Genomic DNA, 14,480 nt, shown 5'->3' on the forward strand with positions numbered 1-14,480 from the left:
TGGGAGCTAAACGCTGCATCAGCAGTTTGCTTCATAGATGCGTCACTTGTAGAAGACTGAGGGGAAAAATGGAACATCAGCAGATGGCAGCTTTGCCAGCGGAACGATTACAAGTAGCGCCTCCTTTCACACTATGTAGGTGTCGACGTCTTTGGACCCTGGGAAATTGTCTCACGCCATACAAGAGGAGGAGTCTCCAACTCTAAATGATGGGCTGTGATGTTCTCTTGTATGTGTTCGAGGGCAGTCCACATCGAGGTGATTGAAGCCATGAGTACCAGCAGTTTTATCAATGCCTTGAGGAGGTTCTTTGCAATCAGGGGCCCCGCGAAGCAGATCCGTTCCGATTGCGGAACTAACTTCATCGTGAACTGGAGATGGATCAGTCGAATCCAGGTTTCAAAAAAGTGGAAGAGTACTTGGACACACAGAGCTGCACCTGGGTATTCAACCCGCCCCACGCGTCTCATATGGGCGGCGCGTGGGAACGAATGATTGGCATTGCCCGCCGTATTTTGGATTGCATGTTGCTTGAGCAGATAAGGTCTCATCTTTCACATGAAGTCCTGACTACCTTCATGGCCGAAGTAGCCGCAATCATGAATGCTAGACCGCTCATCCCAGTGTCATCAGATCCGGAATCGCTTCTCATGCTCACTCCAGCGATGCTTCTGACCCTCAAGACAGGTTCTGCACCTCCTCCTCCGTCAGGAAGCTTTGAGGAAGCACATCTCATCAGAGAAGAGTGGAAGCGAGTTCAGGGCCTAGCAGACATGTTTTGGAACAGGTGGAAACATGAATACCTCAAAACATTACAGCTTCGGCACAAGTGGCAAGGAAAGAGGCCGAATCTACAAGAAGGAGACATGGTTCTCTTGAAAGACAATCAAGCTAAGAGAAATCAATGGCCTAAAGGCATCATCACAAAAACCTTTCCAGGAGAAGATGGATTGGTTCGGAAAATTCAAGTGGAAATTGTCAAGGATGGAATCAGAAAGACCTTTTCTCGGCCCGTTGCAGAAGTGGTTTTGCTTTTTTCTCCAAAGACTGATTCTGTTAATTAATGTGGGCTCTTTAAAGACCCCAAGCGGGGAGTGTCATGCCGCTTGAGAAAAAAAAGGTATTTTTGTTTTGTTTCAGCAGTACAGCGCGATCTGTTTATTTCTGTAACTATAGTAACGTAATACCAGTGCACGTCTTGAATCAGGAAGTAGATCGCCGTGCGGTAGTCAGTTGCAGCAGTGCGCGAGCTCTCCCGGTCATCCGTTTCTCAGGCGATCACTTTTTCACTTTATGTTCATACTGCTGATTGTTTATTAGCTCGATTGCATTTTCATATAGATCACCGCTGTGTAGATAATCCATGCTGTTTTCTCTGTCACTTTGTATTTAGATTTAATATTAATATACATTTTATTTGTATTGCATTACAGTTTCACAATATTCCCAGTAAACTTTATGGAAATGAATCATCTGTGTCCTGGAGTTTCATGGGAGTGTTTAAGCTGAATGGAGCATAGTCCATGACAATGCCTTCATAATGAATGTTAGTTAACGCATTAAAAAATGTTAACAAATGAAACCTTATTGTAAAGTGTTACCAATTATTGCTTCACAACATTGTCCTGTGAAATTAAAAACCTTGAGATGACAATACAGGACAGAACATAAGTAAATTAATATTGGATATATTAAGACATTAATACATAACATATAAACGCATAAAGAAACAAAATGAATTAAGATGTTTGTGACTGACATCCTGATGTCAAGCCAACAGTGTTTAATCCTGAAAAATGCAGAGAAACAATAAGTGTGTAATAATTTAACACTGTATACAAATGTCAAGAACAAATATGGTCATTACTAAACAATGAGTGCTCATAAAATTTGGTCTATCTACTATTTAAACAATATGAAAGCTGATCTCGTTGAGGCCAGTGCTAAGTGGGAGCTAGGGTGGACACTGCCAACAGTTGATTGTTTTGCAATCAATCTGAGGGGCTTTGTACCCACAGCTAAAATACAACAAAACAGGCATAATTTCCTCTTCATTTTGGACAAAATGGGACATCTGATTACAACAGCAGTTGCTTATATCTATTAATAGTTAATAAACTATAGCTTCAACAGATCTCTAACTTTGTTTAATTCAGTAAACATAGATGAAACGAATAAACTGTATATACCTCTCTACAAGACTCTGGTTGACAGCTGATGACATAACACCCAGGTAGGCATGCCCTCGCTTGATAATGATTGGTTGATTAATAAGCTTCAATCTGATTGGCTGAAGAGTACGAATGATCCAGATGCAGTGCCAAGGGAGTCTCAGAAATGCACACACACAAATCCAAGTTGATTCTCATGCGAATGTGAGGATAAACTCGTAAACTCGTAAGTTCAAAATCTATGAATTGTGTTTTGCATTTGTGAATTGTATTTTATGAATATATAATTTTATTTTGTGCACGTGAATTGCTTTTTGTGAATGTATATATTTGTTTTTGCGCATGTGAATTAAGTTTCACGCATGTGAATTAGGTTTCACGCATGTGAAATTGGCTACGCATGTGTGAATCATGTTTTTTGCGTGAATTATTATTGAGGCATTTCTCACTCCATATTTACTGTTTGTTCTCCTACATTCCAACAGTTCAGTTATCTTCATAATAAAAAAAATGCTGCATCTAAATCCTGCTTCCTCACTGCTCTTTACAAACAAATAATAGACAATAATGTATAATATGCAATGTATTCTTTGTATTATTATTATTATTATTATAAGTAGTAGTAGTAGTAGGCTATATTTATTATACTCTTTCAGGTTCACATCACCATGCGTGTTCTGGCGTGTGACAGGAGTTAGAACTAGTGAGCTTCCAATAAAGCCTTGCCACTTTCATGAGAAGTCACGCAGTACTGTTCCGACATGCTTTTTGAAATTTTGTGTTTAACATTACTGATTTGATGGGTAAACTAACTGAGGTGAAATCGCAGACTTGAGTAACACATGAGTAATCGCTGTGTTAGTTTGTAGTTATCTTAAACAAATAACCGCTTCGGAGCTCCCGCGCAGGTACTGTAAAGCCGCCTTTCCACTGCACATGACAAACGACAGCCGTTGGACCAGAAGTCATTCATTTCCAATGGAGAGTAGTACGGGGGCTGCGTGGAGTTCCGATCATATGCGAATGCGGAAATTTCGGATCCGATTTGAGCTTCGGATGCGTTGAAATATTTGAACTTCTGCGGGTAGACCGTATGCTACCGGCCAACCGGATATGATGTATTCTAATAAAAACTATGAGCGCGAAGTTAGAATTACCAACATTTTAACACTTTGATGCAATAATCACGTCTCAAAGACAATAACGGAAATAATAGAATTGGGCAAACAGCAGAATTGACAGATACAAGTTCTGACATGGAATGATGACATGGAATAATGAGCCATGTTGCAGTCATATAAAACAGTTGTCATGCCAACGTGCTACTGTAAACAGAAGCTCGCAACGCTTGCCCCGCCTCCGAGTTCATCTGATTGGTCGACTGTTTTGGAACTGACATTTATGAGCGGCACTGCATGTAAAAGTTGAAATTCTTTTAACTTGACACGGCGTCTTAAAAACGCGGCGCTCATGTGAGAGGCGCCGCAAAAGACGCGAGACGCAAGCGTAGCGGTCATGCACGTCCGTCAAGCGCGTGTTTACATAGAAAAACAATGGGAAAGTAGCGCATTGGAATAGAAAAACGCGTTCTGTGTGAACGGCCCCTAACGTTATTCTGTAAACACTATTTCTGTGAAATGGTGGTTATTAATAATTATGTTTAAAAAAAAAGATATTTTATGATTATTAAATCAATTTTTACGTTGATTAGCTCTATAAAATCTACTATGTTTTTATTTTAGATGTATTGAGGGTCATTTGCTTTGTATGGATATATTCATACATGCATTAACGTTACATTCATTAAAATCCTTCAGTTTACCATGGTGAATAAGCCGATCGAGGGTAAAGGTTGCTTCACTACCAATTTCGAAGTTCTGTGCGACTGCTGCTAGGGGGCGGAATGCGACAATCGGATGCGAATGTCGTGTGCAGTGGTGCGGATGGCCAAAGCCAAACACTCAAGTTACGGTGGCCTTTATCATGATATCAAAAATAATTATTGAATGCTTATTAATATGCTAATGTTCTGTAACGGTGCATTCGGTCATTGATTTAATGATATACATAACTGTTAAATAAAAGAATACATATTTAGGTGCCTTTATTTAGCTTGTATCAAATATGATTTGCTTATTATCTTTTTTGGAATACTTGGTTGTTTCTCTGAATGTTTTAATTTGAGTTTACTTGTACAAGCCACTTTTCATGAGAAGTCATGCTCTGTAATTTTGTGCTGTAAAAGAAAAGTTTAATCTTTTTTTGTTTCAAATTTAAAGTTGTGTTTACCGATACATGCATCAAATAAAATATTTCATCAGAAAAAAAAAATACTATCTACTGTGTGTACATTAATAATTAATAAATACATGATTCACATGTGTTCACTTTACATTAAGGTTCACTTTCACAGGTTATTAATGTTTATAACTCATTAATAAATGGTTCACATGTGTTCACTTTCACCGGTTATTCATGTTTATAACTCATTAATAAATGGTTCACAAGTTTCCACTTTACATTAAGGTTCACTTTCACAGGTTATTAATGTTTATAACTTATGAATCAATGGTTCACAAGTGTCCACCCTACATTAAGGTTCACAGTTAACTAATACTGACATAAAATTTTTCATTATTAATATCTCATCAAGTTATGTTTATTATCTTATATTTTATTTTCAAAATAAAGTTGGAATTTCATCTTTGAAAAACAAGAAATCAGTTTTTTATACACTGCTGTGGATAGGCATCATGACCTTTTTGAAGAATATCATAGACAAGACAGGAACTTCTGGTAAGCAACATAGTAAGAAAAGTGGCAGTCATGAGATATTAATAAGAAAATGTCTCGGTTACGTATGTAACCCTCGTTCCCTGAAGGAGGGAACGGAGACGTACGTCAGTAGTGACCGACGAATTGGGATATCGCTAGAGAGCAATGGAGATTGGCGTGCGATATTTGCATAATGCGCACCGCCCCTAACAGGTGGATATAAATAGGGTAGCAGATGCAATCACACTCTGTTTTTCGCTGAGGAGACAATCGGTGTCCGCACTGCAGCGAGGGTACAGAAACTGTGGCGATGGGACGTACGTCTCCGTTCCCTCCTTCAGGGAACCTTTCAGTCGGTCACGTTCAACGTACGTCAGTAGTGACCGACGAATTGGGATCCCAAATAAAACGCCACAGTTACGAAACCCCTTCCAGTGCCCAGCGTAAGCCCTGGCCGCCCGTCGTGCCAGGGGGACGGAGAAGGGGGCGAGCTCATGCCGGGAAGTTTACTGCTGTTCCGAAATACCCACTAAGTAAAGTAACTACACTTTACGTGGGAATTACGTGGGAAACACATATGGACTGGCCAGTTGGGCAGTACGCATATGAAGTCCCTGGGATGGCTCTGCCTAAGAAGGGGGAGACACATCTGACAGGTGACGGCAGAGGTGGCTCTGCTAAGGGAAGACACGGGCTCACCGGAGGAAGTTTAACCATGGATAATACACATATGGGACCGCTGACACAGAGGGGTCACAGCATGTGGAACCCAGCCAACATCAATGCCGGAGACGGACGTTGGCCTGGCATCAGACACTCCGCAATGTCCGAGCCGAAGGAGGAGGCGGAGGAACTCGACAGGGTTCGCCAAGCGGGGAACACGACTGGAGTCAAGAATGCACGTACCCAGCCCAGGGGGGCGGGAGTGGCAACGCAAGCCGACACTTAGAGCTGGTTCAACGCGTCTACCTGCTGGTGGAAGCAAGTACACGGGAAGAAACTGGCTCTACAGGTAGGCTATAAAATCTAGCGAACGTGTTGGGTGTCGCCCAGTCCGCAGCTCTACAGATATCTGTCAGCGAGGTGCCATAAGCCAGCGCCCAGGAAGAGGCCACTCCTCTGGTGGAGTGGGCTCTCAACCCAAGTGGGCAAGGCATGCCCTGGGCTTCATACACCAGGGCGATGGCATCCACTAACCAGTCCATCCTCTGCTTGGAGACAGCCTTCCCTTTCTGTTGGCCTCCGTAACAGACGAAGAGCTGATCTGAGGTCCTGAAGCCACGTGTTCTGTCCATATAGATACGCAGAGCGCGGACTGGACAGAGCAAGGCCAGGGCTGGGTCTGCCTCCTCCGAGGGCAGCGCTTGCAGGTTCACTACCTGATCTCTGAAAGGAGTGGTAGGAACCTTGGGCACATATCCAGGCCGGGGTCTCAAGATAACGTGAGAGTCACCAGGCCCGAACTCCAGGCACGATTCGTCGACCGAAAATGTGTGCAAGTCCCCTACCCTCTTAAGCGAGGCCAATGCAACCAGGAGGACGGTCTTAAGGGACAGTTCTTTTAACTCAACTGATTGCAAAGGCTCGAAGGGATGACGCCGAAGAGATGTAAGCACTAAGGTGAGATCCCAAGAGGGTATAGAGGAAGGGCAAGGTGGATTTAGTCTCCTCGCCCCCCTCAGGAACCTGACGACCAGATCGTGCTTCCCCAAGGATTTTCCATCAACTGCATCGTGATGTGCAGCAATAGCGGCAACATACACTTTGAGAGTGGAGGGGGACAGTCTATGCTCCAGACCCTCTTGCAGGAAGGAAAGCATGGATTCACCGAATAGGTTCCACTTCAACGCATAGAGGTTCCTAGTTGAAGGAGCTCTAGCGGAGGTGATGGTGTCTGCAACCGCTTGCGGGAGATCACTTAGAACCTCCGCATCCCATCCAGGGACCATACATGGAGGTTCCACAGGTCATGATGCGGGTGCCAAAGAGTGCCCCGTCTCTGAGTCAGAAGATCCTTCCTCAGAGGAATGAGCCAGGGAGGGGCTGTCGCGATGTGCGTCAGGTCCGAGAACCAGGTCCGAGTGGGCCAATACGGAGCCACTAACAACACCTGCTCCTCGTCCTCCCTGACTTTGCACAGTAGCTGTGCAAGAAGGCTCACTGGGGGAAACGCATATTTGTGAAGGCCCCGGGGCCAGCTGTGTGCCAGGGCATCCGTTCCGAGTGTACCGCTGGTCAGGGAATAGAACCACTGGCAGTGGGCAGTCTCCGAGGAGGTGAACAGGTCTATCTGAGCCTCGCCGAAGTACTGCCAAATCAGCTGGACCACCTGGGGATGGAGTCGCCACTCGCCCGCAAGTGGAGGCTGCCGTGAGAGCTCGTCGGCTGCACGGTTGAGCACACCTGGGACATGAATGGCACGAAGCAACCTCAGATGCTTCTGACTCCGCACCAAGAGATGGTGGGCGAGTTGCGACATGTGACGGGAGCGTAGACCACCCTGATGGTTGATGTACGCAACGGTCGCAATACTGTCTGAACGAACGAGAACGTGCTTGCCTGACAGCAGCTCCTTAAAGCGGCCCAGAGCAAGACGAACCGTGAGCAACTCCAGACAATCGTTGTTGTCTCTAGCAATATCCCAATTCGTCGTCACTACTGACGTACGTCGAACATGACCGACTGAAAGGGAACCACAAATATAACACCCTTCAGTCTAATAGTCTGATAGTCAATTTTTGAGTTTTGAGTTAAATAAGTGTTAATAAATACATTTATTAAGCATTTATAACATGTGAGTTAAAAACCGCTAACTATTTGGCAGGTATCGCGTTAAAGTTGCCCTTTTTATTCATGCAGTTATAACTGCATTATTAATGATTTATAATGCATTTGTAAATGACTTATTACTCATTAACAAACACATTTATAAACCCTTTACAAAGGGAACCTTAATGTAAAGTGTTACCGAGATCTTTATTCATGCAGTTCACTGAAAATATTACTGGGGACAAGGAAACAAACACTCTCACTCCAGGTCAAAAATACACACATCTGAAGGTGGCCAGTAAGCTATAATAGGAAGCTGTCAAAAAGCTCTATTTTGAACTCCTCAGAGTGTTGGCATAGATGTACACACACGAAAAGGACTTGATGGGAATAACTGTTTCATTATTTCAGACAAGATCCCCAAGGCAGATACATATCAAACATCTTTCATTTGAGCCCTTGCATCAGGGGGTGTCAGGGGGTTGTTGAGGTGTTGGAATATGATATGCAAAGCCTTGTTTTAGCCTGATGGGAAAGCCATGTCTTTCTCCTCAGGCTTGTGGCCTGGGACTCATCCAGCATGCAGCTACAATGAAGGTTATATAACCTGGCCTAGGGAGCCACTAGATCTGAGCTCAGCGTGTGAGTCCTGGGTCTGGAGAGATTTCACCGGCTGATGGAACTATGTCAGGCTCGAATGAAAGGATCAGTGGTGTAATTTATTAAAATACCCACAATGGGCTTGGAGATGGTGGTGGTGGGGAAACCGGCACAAGCTTTTGCTCCAAAACTGCCATTTAGAGGAACTGGCAAGGGGTCATAAATCCTCATCAAAACCACAATGTCCAACCTGTCATTCAGCTCTTATTGTGGAAAGAATTTAATTAGAGCTGGACCCTCGGCGTGTTTAAATGGGATGAGCTGATTTGCACGTCAAACTATAGCGATGGCAGCATTAGCATGTGACTTATAATGGAATGCATTTTCCAGCTATCAAGCTTATTTGAACTGCATTGAACAATGAACTTGTTTGCTAGAATGGCTTGGATCCACATGAGATATTAGCATATTAGTGATAATTTGCAGTTTCTTGTACTGCCTACATAATGCTCTACATTTGACCTGCAATGGATTTCACAAACCACCAAGGACATTTCTCACAGATGTCTGTCTGCAGAAATTAATTGCATTTACTTAACTGAACCACTGAACATTAATCTAGGAACTGATATATATATATATATATATATATATATATATATATATATATATATATATATATATATATGAGCAATATCACATGAGTAGCTGTGCGATATGGCTGTATATCAGCACGGCTGTGATTCAGGCCATATTGCACGCCTACAAGTGTGATATTGCATTTATACAACAGTTTGACAGCACAAGTGTGTAAATAAATAAGAACGACAATGAAGTGTCTTTAAAACCCTCTTTATTATGGTATTATGAGAGAGAGTGTATTATTATTATAATAGCCATAAAAAGACATAAACACAAGCAAACAATACACAATCAAATAAATAACAAACACAAGCAAACAATTCAGTCAAATGTACAAAAGTAGCCCTCCAGTACAGGATTTAAGTAAAATATAGTCTGAATATAAAGTTTATATAAAGTAAATATAAAGTATAAATTTAATTTTCCCCTTAACCCAAATTGTTTTGCTCTGGAACAAGTAATAGATGAATAAGACCAAAGATTGCCCATTTGGTATACCCAAATGAATTATATTTTTAACCACTATTTACATAAGAGCCAGCAGCAATTACCTGAAGGACTGACCAAGATAAAATTGTTCTCTGCAGACAGAGTGGCGCGCAAGAGCGCTGACTGCCTTGAGCTCGCATCTGTGAAAGCATCACAACAAATAGTAAAATAGGCCCCATGATTAAATATCACATATTTCAGGTCTACACAACATTCTCACCTAAAAAACTCTTAAAACTAGTTTGTGGTACAACAAGTGTAGTATTTCATAAAAATATGGTGGATTTACAGTGGAGTGATACAAATAGTGAAAATATTGGAGTGCTGTTATCACTAGAATATCGCACTGCTCTCAGCCAATCAGATTCGAGAACCAGAAAAAAAACTGTTGTATATATATACTTGCAAGTTAGTAAGCTTATAAGAGTGTTATTCTCTCTTTCACTCACTTTCATAATCACATATACTTTGACAGGCGAAAAGAGCCATTTCACAGTGTGGAGTGCTCAAATGCCTATACTTTTTTGGATTTCATGATTTGTTTGTGGTTTTTATCTCTAGAGTCCTTGCACAAAGATGCAATTAGCACCGATCACTAGCATGATCACTGCTATCTCTAGTTTCAGAAGTTTTTTTTTTTTCTTTGTTTGTTTTTTTTTTTTGACAATCCTCTCCCATTTCCATTAATTCCTGAAACAAACAGGTAAAATTCCCAGGTAATGCACATTCTCCCTGTGAATACCCAAAGCCTCTCCCTGCATTAATAGCTCCTCAGGAGAGGGTCTGTACGTCAGACTTTATCTCCAGAGGAGACGAGCAAGCCAAATGAAGGCTCAACTTGAGAACAAGACTACCTTGCCATCTCGTGGGGATGCTCGGAGAACATTAAGTGAAACATCAGTAATGTGAAAAACAAATGGGAGGATGCGAAAACCCCTTAAGAATTGCTGCGCCAGCGATTCATCAGACCCCACCATAAATCTCAAAAACTCTCAGTTGGGGAGGAGACAAGAAGTGTGTGAAAGAGAGAGAGAGAAAGATGGGGAGATAAAGAGAGAGATGAGCTGGCACAAAGGAACTTCCTTCTGCTTCTGCTGGTGAATGATAAAATTGGCTCATTTAAGAGAAAATATATGGATGTTGTCACTTTGGGGTGTTTTGTAGAACATTTAGGAGCTCATCTTCACATGAGAGCTCTTGTCTCCAGACCAAGCTGTTCTTCAGGCAAGGCTTTAATTGGGCTGCTGATGCTGTTCATTCGTTTTGCATTGGGGTTTTCCATTTAAAGTAGGCGCCAACATGATTTGGATAAAGACAAATGAAGTTTGTTCTATGCTTGGGAGCAATGGGAACGGTGTAATAAAGATGCATTAGGAACCGGAGTAACACGTCTTGGCAATGTGTCACGCAGTTGCGGCCCGTGGGAGAGGTGGGCAGGAGCAATCTCTCACTGTAGGCTCTCATTGCCTCTTGTCAATCAAATCTGTGTATATGATAATGAAGTTCAGCATTTTGGGTGTTGTTCTGTATTAGAGTTGCTCCTCTCAGTGGAACAAGCCCCATCTGTTATTTCAAACACCTAGAAATTACTGTCATGTAACTTTAGTGAATCCCATACTAATATCAGTGACAAGCTTACATGGATATTATTTGGCTGATGTACAAAGAAAACAAGCAATGTTGGGGATTGAGCAAAGAGCAGGAGATAAAAGCACCCACTCCAGTCTCCATTATGCTAAGCTTGTTTCACCCACACAATAACAGTGGAGGATATTTCAGAGCGATGAGCTTCAGGGTCTCTGCAGGACCTCCAAAGACTGTTATTATACGTTAGGATCAGGTGGAGCTGATTAGGCTTCAAAAATAACTTTTTTAAACATACAGCATGCACATTCATAGCAAAGCATTTGGCAGACACTTTTATCAAAAGCAACTTGCATTGCATTCAAAGTGCACATTTTTATCATTTCATACATTTCCTGGGAATCAAACCCTTGACCTTGGCATTGTTAATGCTGCACTCTACTGTTTGAGCTAAAGTAAACACATTTGGTTTGTTTTTGTTATTTTAACCTAAAATCTTCATCCAGAGAGGGTTTTTTTCTGCTCTATTGTCTTATGCCTGATGACTTCCTGTCAAAGGAACAAGTAAAAGCTTTTCTCTTAAACAATGATAAAGAAATTTGAATACAAAAATCAGTGGTTAACTGTTTAAAATGTCACATGCCATTTAACACCTCAGTAGGGGCTGACTGAGCTGTCTGAAGATTGGATATGAGTCCGAATATTCATTCCCTCTGAAGTATTGCTCATTCTCATTGGTCATTTGGGTTTGCCTGGCCTCATTTGCTGGTTAATTGCATTCTATACTTGAGCTAAAGACCTGTCATCTGTTTCTGTGGTCCCATTTATCTTACAAATAACCTACAGAAGGTGTGCTGCACCACCTCGCTATGCTAAATGAGAGACTTTTTCTTTTCAGGAGATTTGGAGACTGTTTGCCCTAATTTGCTTTTACTTATTCCCCACGTATTACATTAGTGACAAAGTGTTCTTGTTAAAATCTGCGTCGTGTTTGATACACATTTTTAAAATTAAGAACGGATGGATGCCTTCACAAAGTCTCCCTGGATTTTTGTGCCACAGTTGATAATTATGCATTTTTAATGTATGTGGTAGTTTCAGTAGCAGTGTGAGTCTCCTTATTCGAGGTAGATTAATTACAGATACAAAACAATCTAGCATCCTGTGCTGAGGGTCCATCAGCAGCTGCACCTCTCTTTCTGCAGTGTTCATCAAGAGGATTTTCACTGCGATCAAGGAAGTGGCTAATTCAGAGGTCTGGCTGCCATCAAGCAGCCGGTGTCATGCTGGGACAAGAAGCAGCGGACTTAATGTAACAGGTCTGGGAAGACTTGTGTGTTTTATGTGACAGTGAGTGAATTTCATGCGAGTTCATCTTTATTTCTTTATGTCCTCCTCCGATCGGGGCTCATCCCGCTGTGCGCGCTGTCCCTATTGCTTGTAATTATGTAAATGACACATTAATGAGGTGTAATTCAGAATTCATAAAACAGCAGGGATAAACTGTTAAAAGACACAGCTTCTTAATGAGTGGGAATGTGTGTTTCATCATCGAACGGGCTGCTATGCTAATTGTTTACCTACCACTGTTTCTTAAATGCAGCACATTTATACCCAGGTCATAGATATTTATGACAATTTTGGATCGTTTAATCAGTCAGGTGAAATGTTAGCCATGCTAAATACCATCTGTGCTCTACCATCTCTACAGGACGCAGCATGGCATTACAGCTTGCTAGCAGCTAAAAATGGTTGGGTGCCCAGAGCTTAACCTAATAAGTCACTAGTGTCAGTGATTTACCAACTCCTGCATATGTTCCAGAGGCCTCCTGCGGTTGGAGGACTCAGACTGTCGCCTGGTTGCCAATGTAATAAGTACAGTTTAAGTGTGGAATGTGATGGCTGACCTCTTGTTTAGCAGAGAGGGACAATCAGAAAACATTACTTAAAAAATCAGTTCACTGGCTGAAATCTAAAAAAAAAAAAAAAAAGTGTATATATATATATATATATATATATATATATATATATATATATATATATATTTACTGTAGCATCTACAAGACACTATTACAAGACACTAAACTGATGAAAAATGCATTTGAGACTCTTTCCCCAACAGCGTTTTTTTTTTTTTTTTTTTTTTTTTTTGCCAGCCACTGCCAGCATTCTGTTGCATGGATATCTGAACATGTAAAATATCAAAAGGAAGAACAGAGCCTTTTAGCTTTGTGCTTTTTTTTTTTTTTTTTGTGTGTGGGTAAGTTGTGGGTACGTTTCATAAAAAAAAGGCAACATTTTGAACAAAAAGCTGAGAAAATCGCATCTTTGTCAAAGACTACAACTTGCATAAGCAATGTTTTTATTGCTTGTTTTTGCTTCTATTTTGCCTGTGTTTTGATCCAGAAATTCTGTACTCTTTTAGAAGATGCGTAATACCACTTATACCATATAATAGTGAAAACATGGATTGCTGAAAAAATTCTGTCAATCACGGGGAAGTGTTATGTAATAAATCACAGAAAATTCTGTCAATGGCGGGGAAAGAGTTATATGAGCAACTGACATTGAGATGAATGTTTTCTCCAGACCCCCTTGGACCTTTGTACATGTCTGGTGAATTATTCTATTTAACTTAAGACATAAAACCCACAATATAAAGAATACTATATTTAACAATATTTTAAACCTATAATTAAGTGCAATGTAAACAGTGAACAGTAAAACAGTGTGCTACATTACAATGGCAAACCAATAAGATTTATTGACATTTATGATAAGACATTTGTAAAATAAGTGTGAACTTCAAAACTGGTTCATTGAGGGGTTTGTGAAGAAATTCTATTCTCAGATTAAACTACTCAGCTTCAGAAAAGGTGATACGATTTGAACTGAACCATGCATGCGATCACCTTAGTGCAGAACTGACTAACAGGACTAATATCCACTTTTCAAAAAGTATTAGAACTACTGTCATACATAATGCTGCTTTACAAAGTCTTATTCTCACTTTTCTTCAATACCCCAGCAGAAGCAGTGCAGTGTTAATGTATTTTGTAGTGTCTGAGATGAACAAAAAGTCGTTGTAAATGTTAAAAATGAAAGAAAGATGGTGTTAAATATGTCAAGAATTATCACAGATTAATACTCAGATTATGGCATGGTTTCTCAGTTTGAAATCACGTATAGCACAGATTGTTGTATTTTACAATCCTCTACAAAACACCTCACCGCACACATGGCTCAGTAAATCAATTAGGTGTAAAAATGGCATGTATTAAAATAACACTATAAAACCCTGTCATAGAGTACTGGTTTTAGACTTTAATTAGACAGGGTTAACAAAAGGAGAATGACCCATAGACTGCACCTATCTCCACCGTGACCCCAACTAAAGGGTGAATTCAGTGGGCTGTCGAATGGCCAATTCCTCATTTGATTAATGTGTCC

This window comes from Megalobrama amblycephala, linkage group LG3, assembly GCF_018812025.1.
Source record: "Megalobrama amblycephala isolate DHTTF-2021 linkage group LG3, ASM1881202v1, whole genome shotgun sequence".
Classification (NCBI taxonomy): Eukaryota; Metazoa; Chordata; class Actinopteri; order Cypriniformes; family Xenocyprididae; genus Megalobrama; species Megalobrama amblycephala.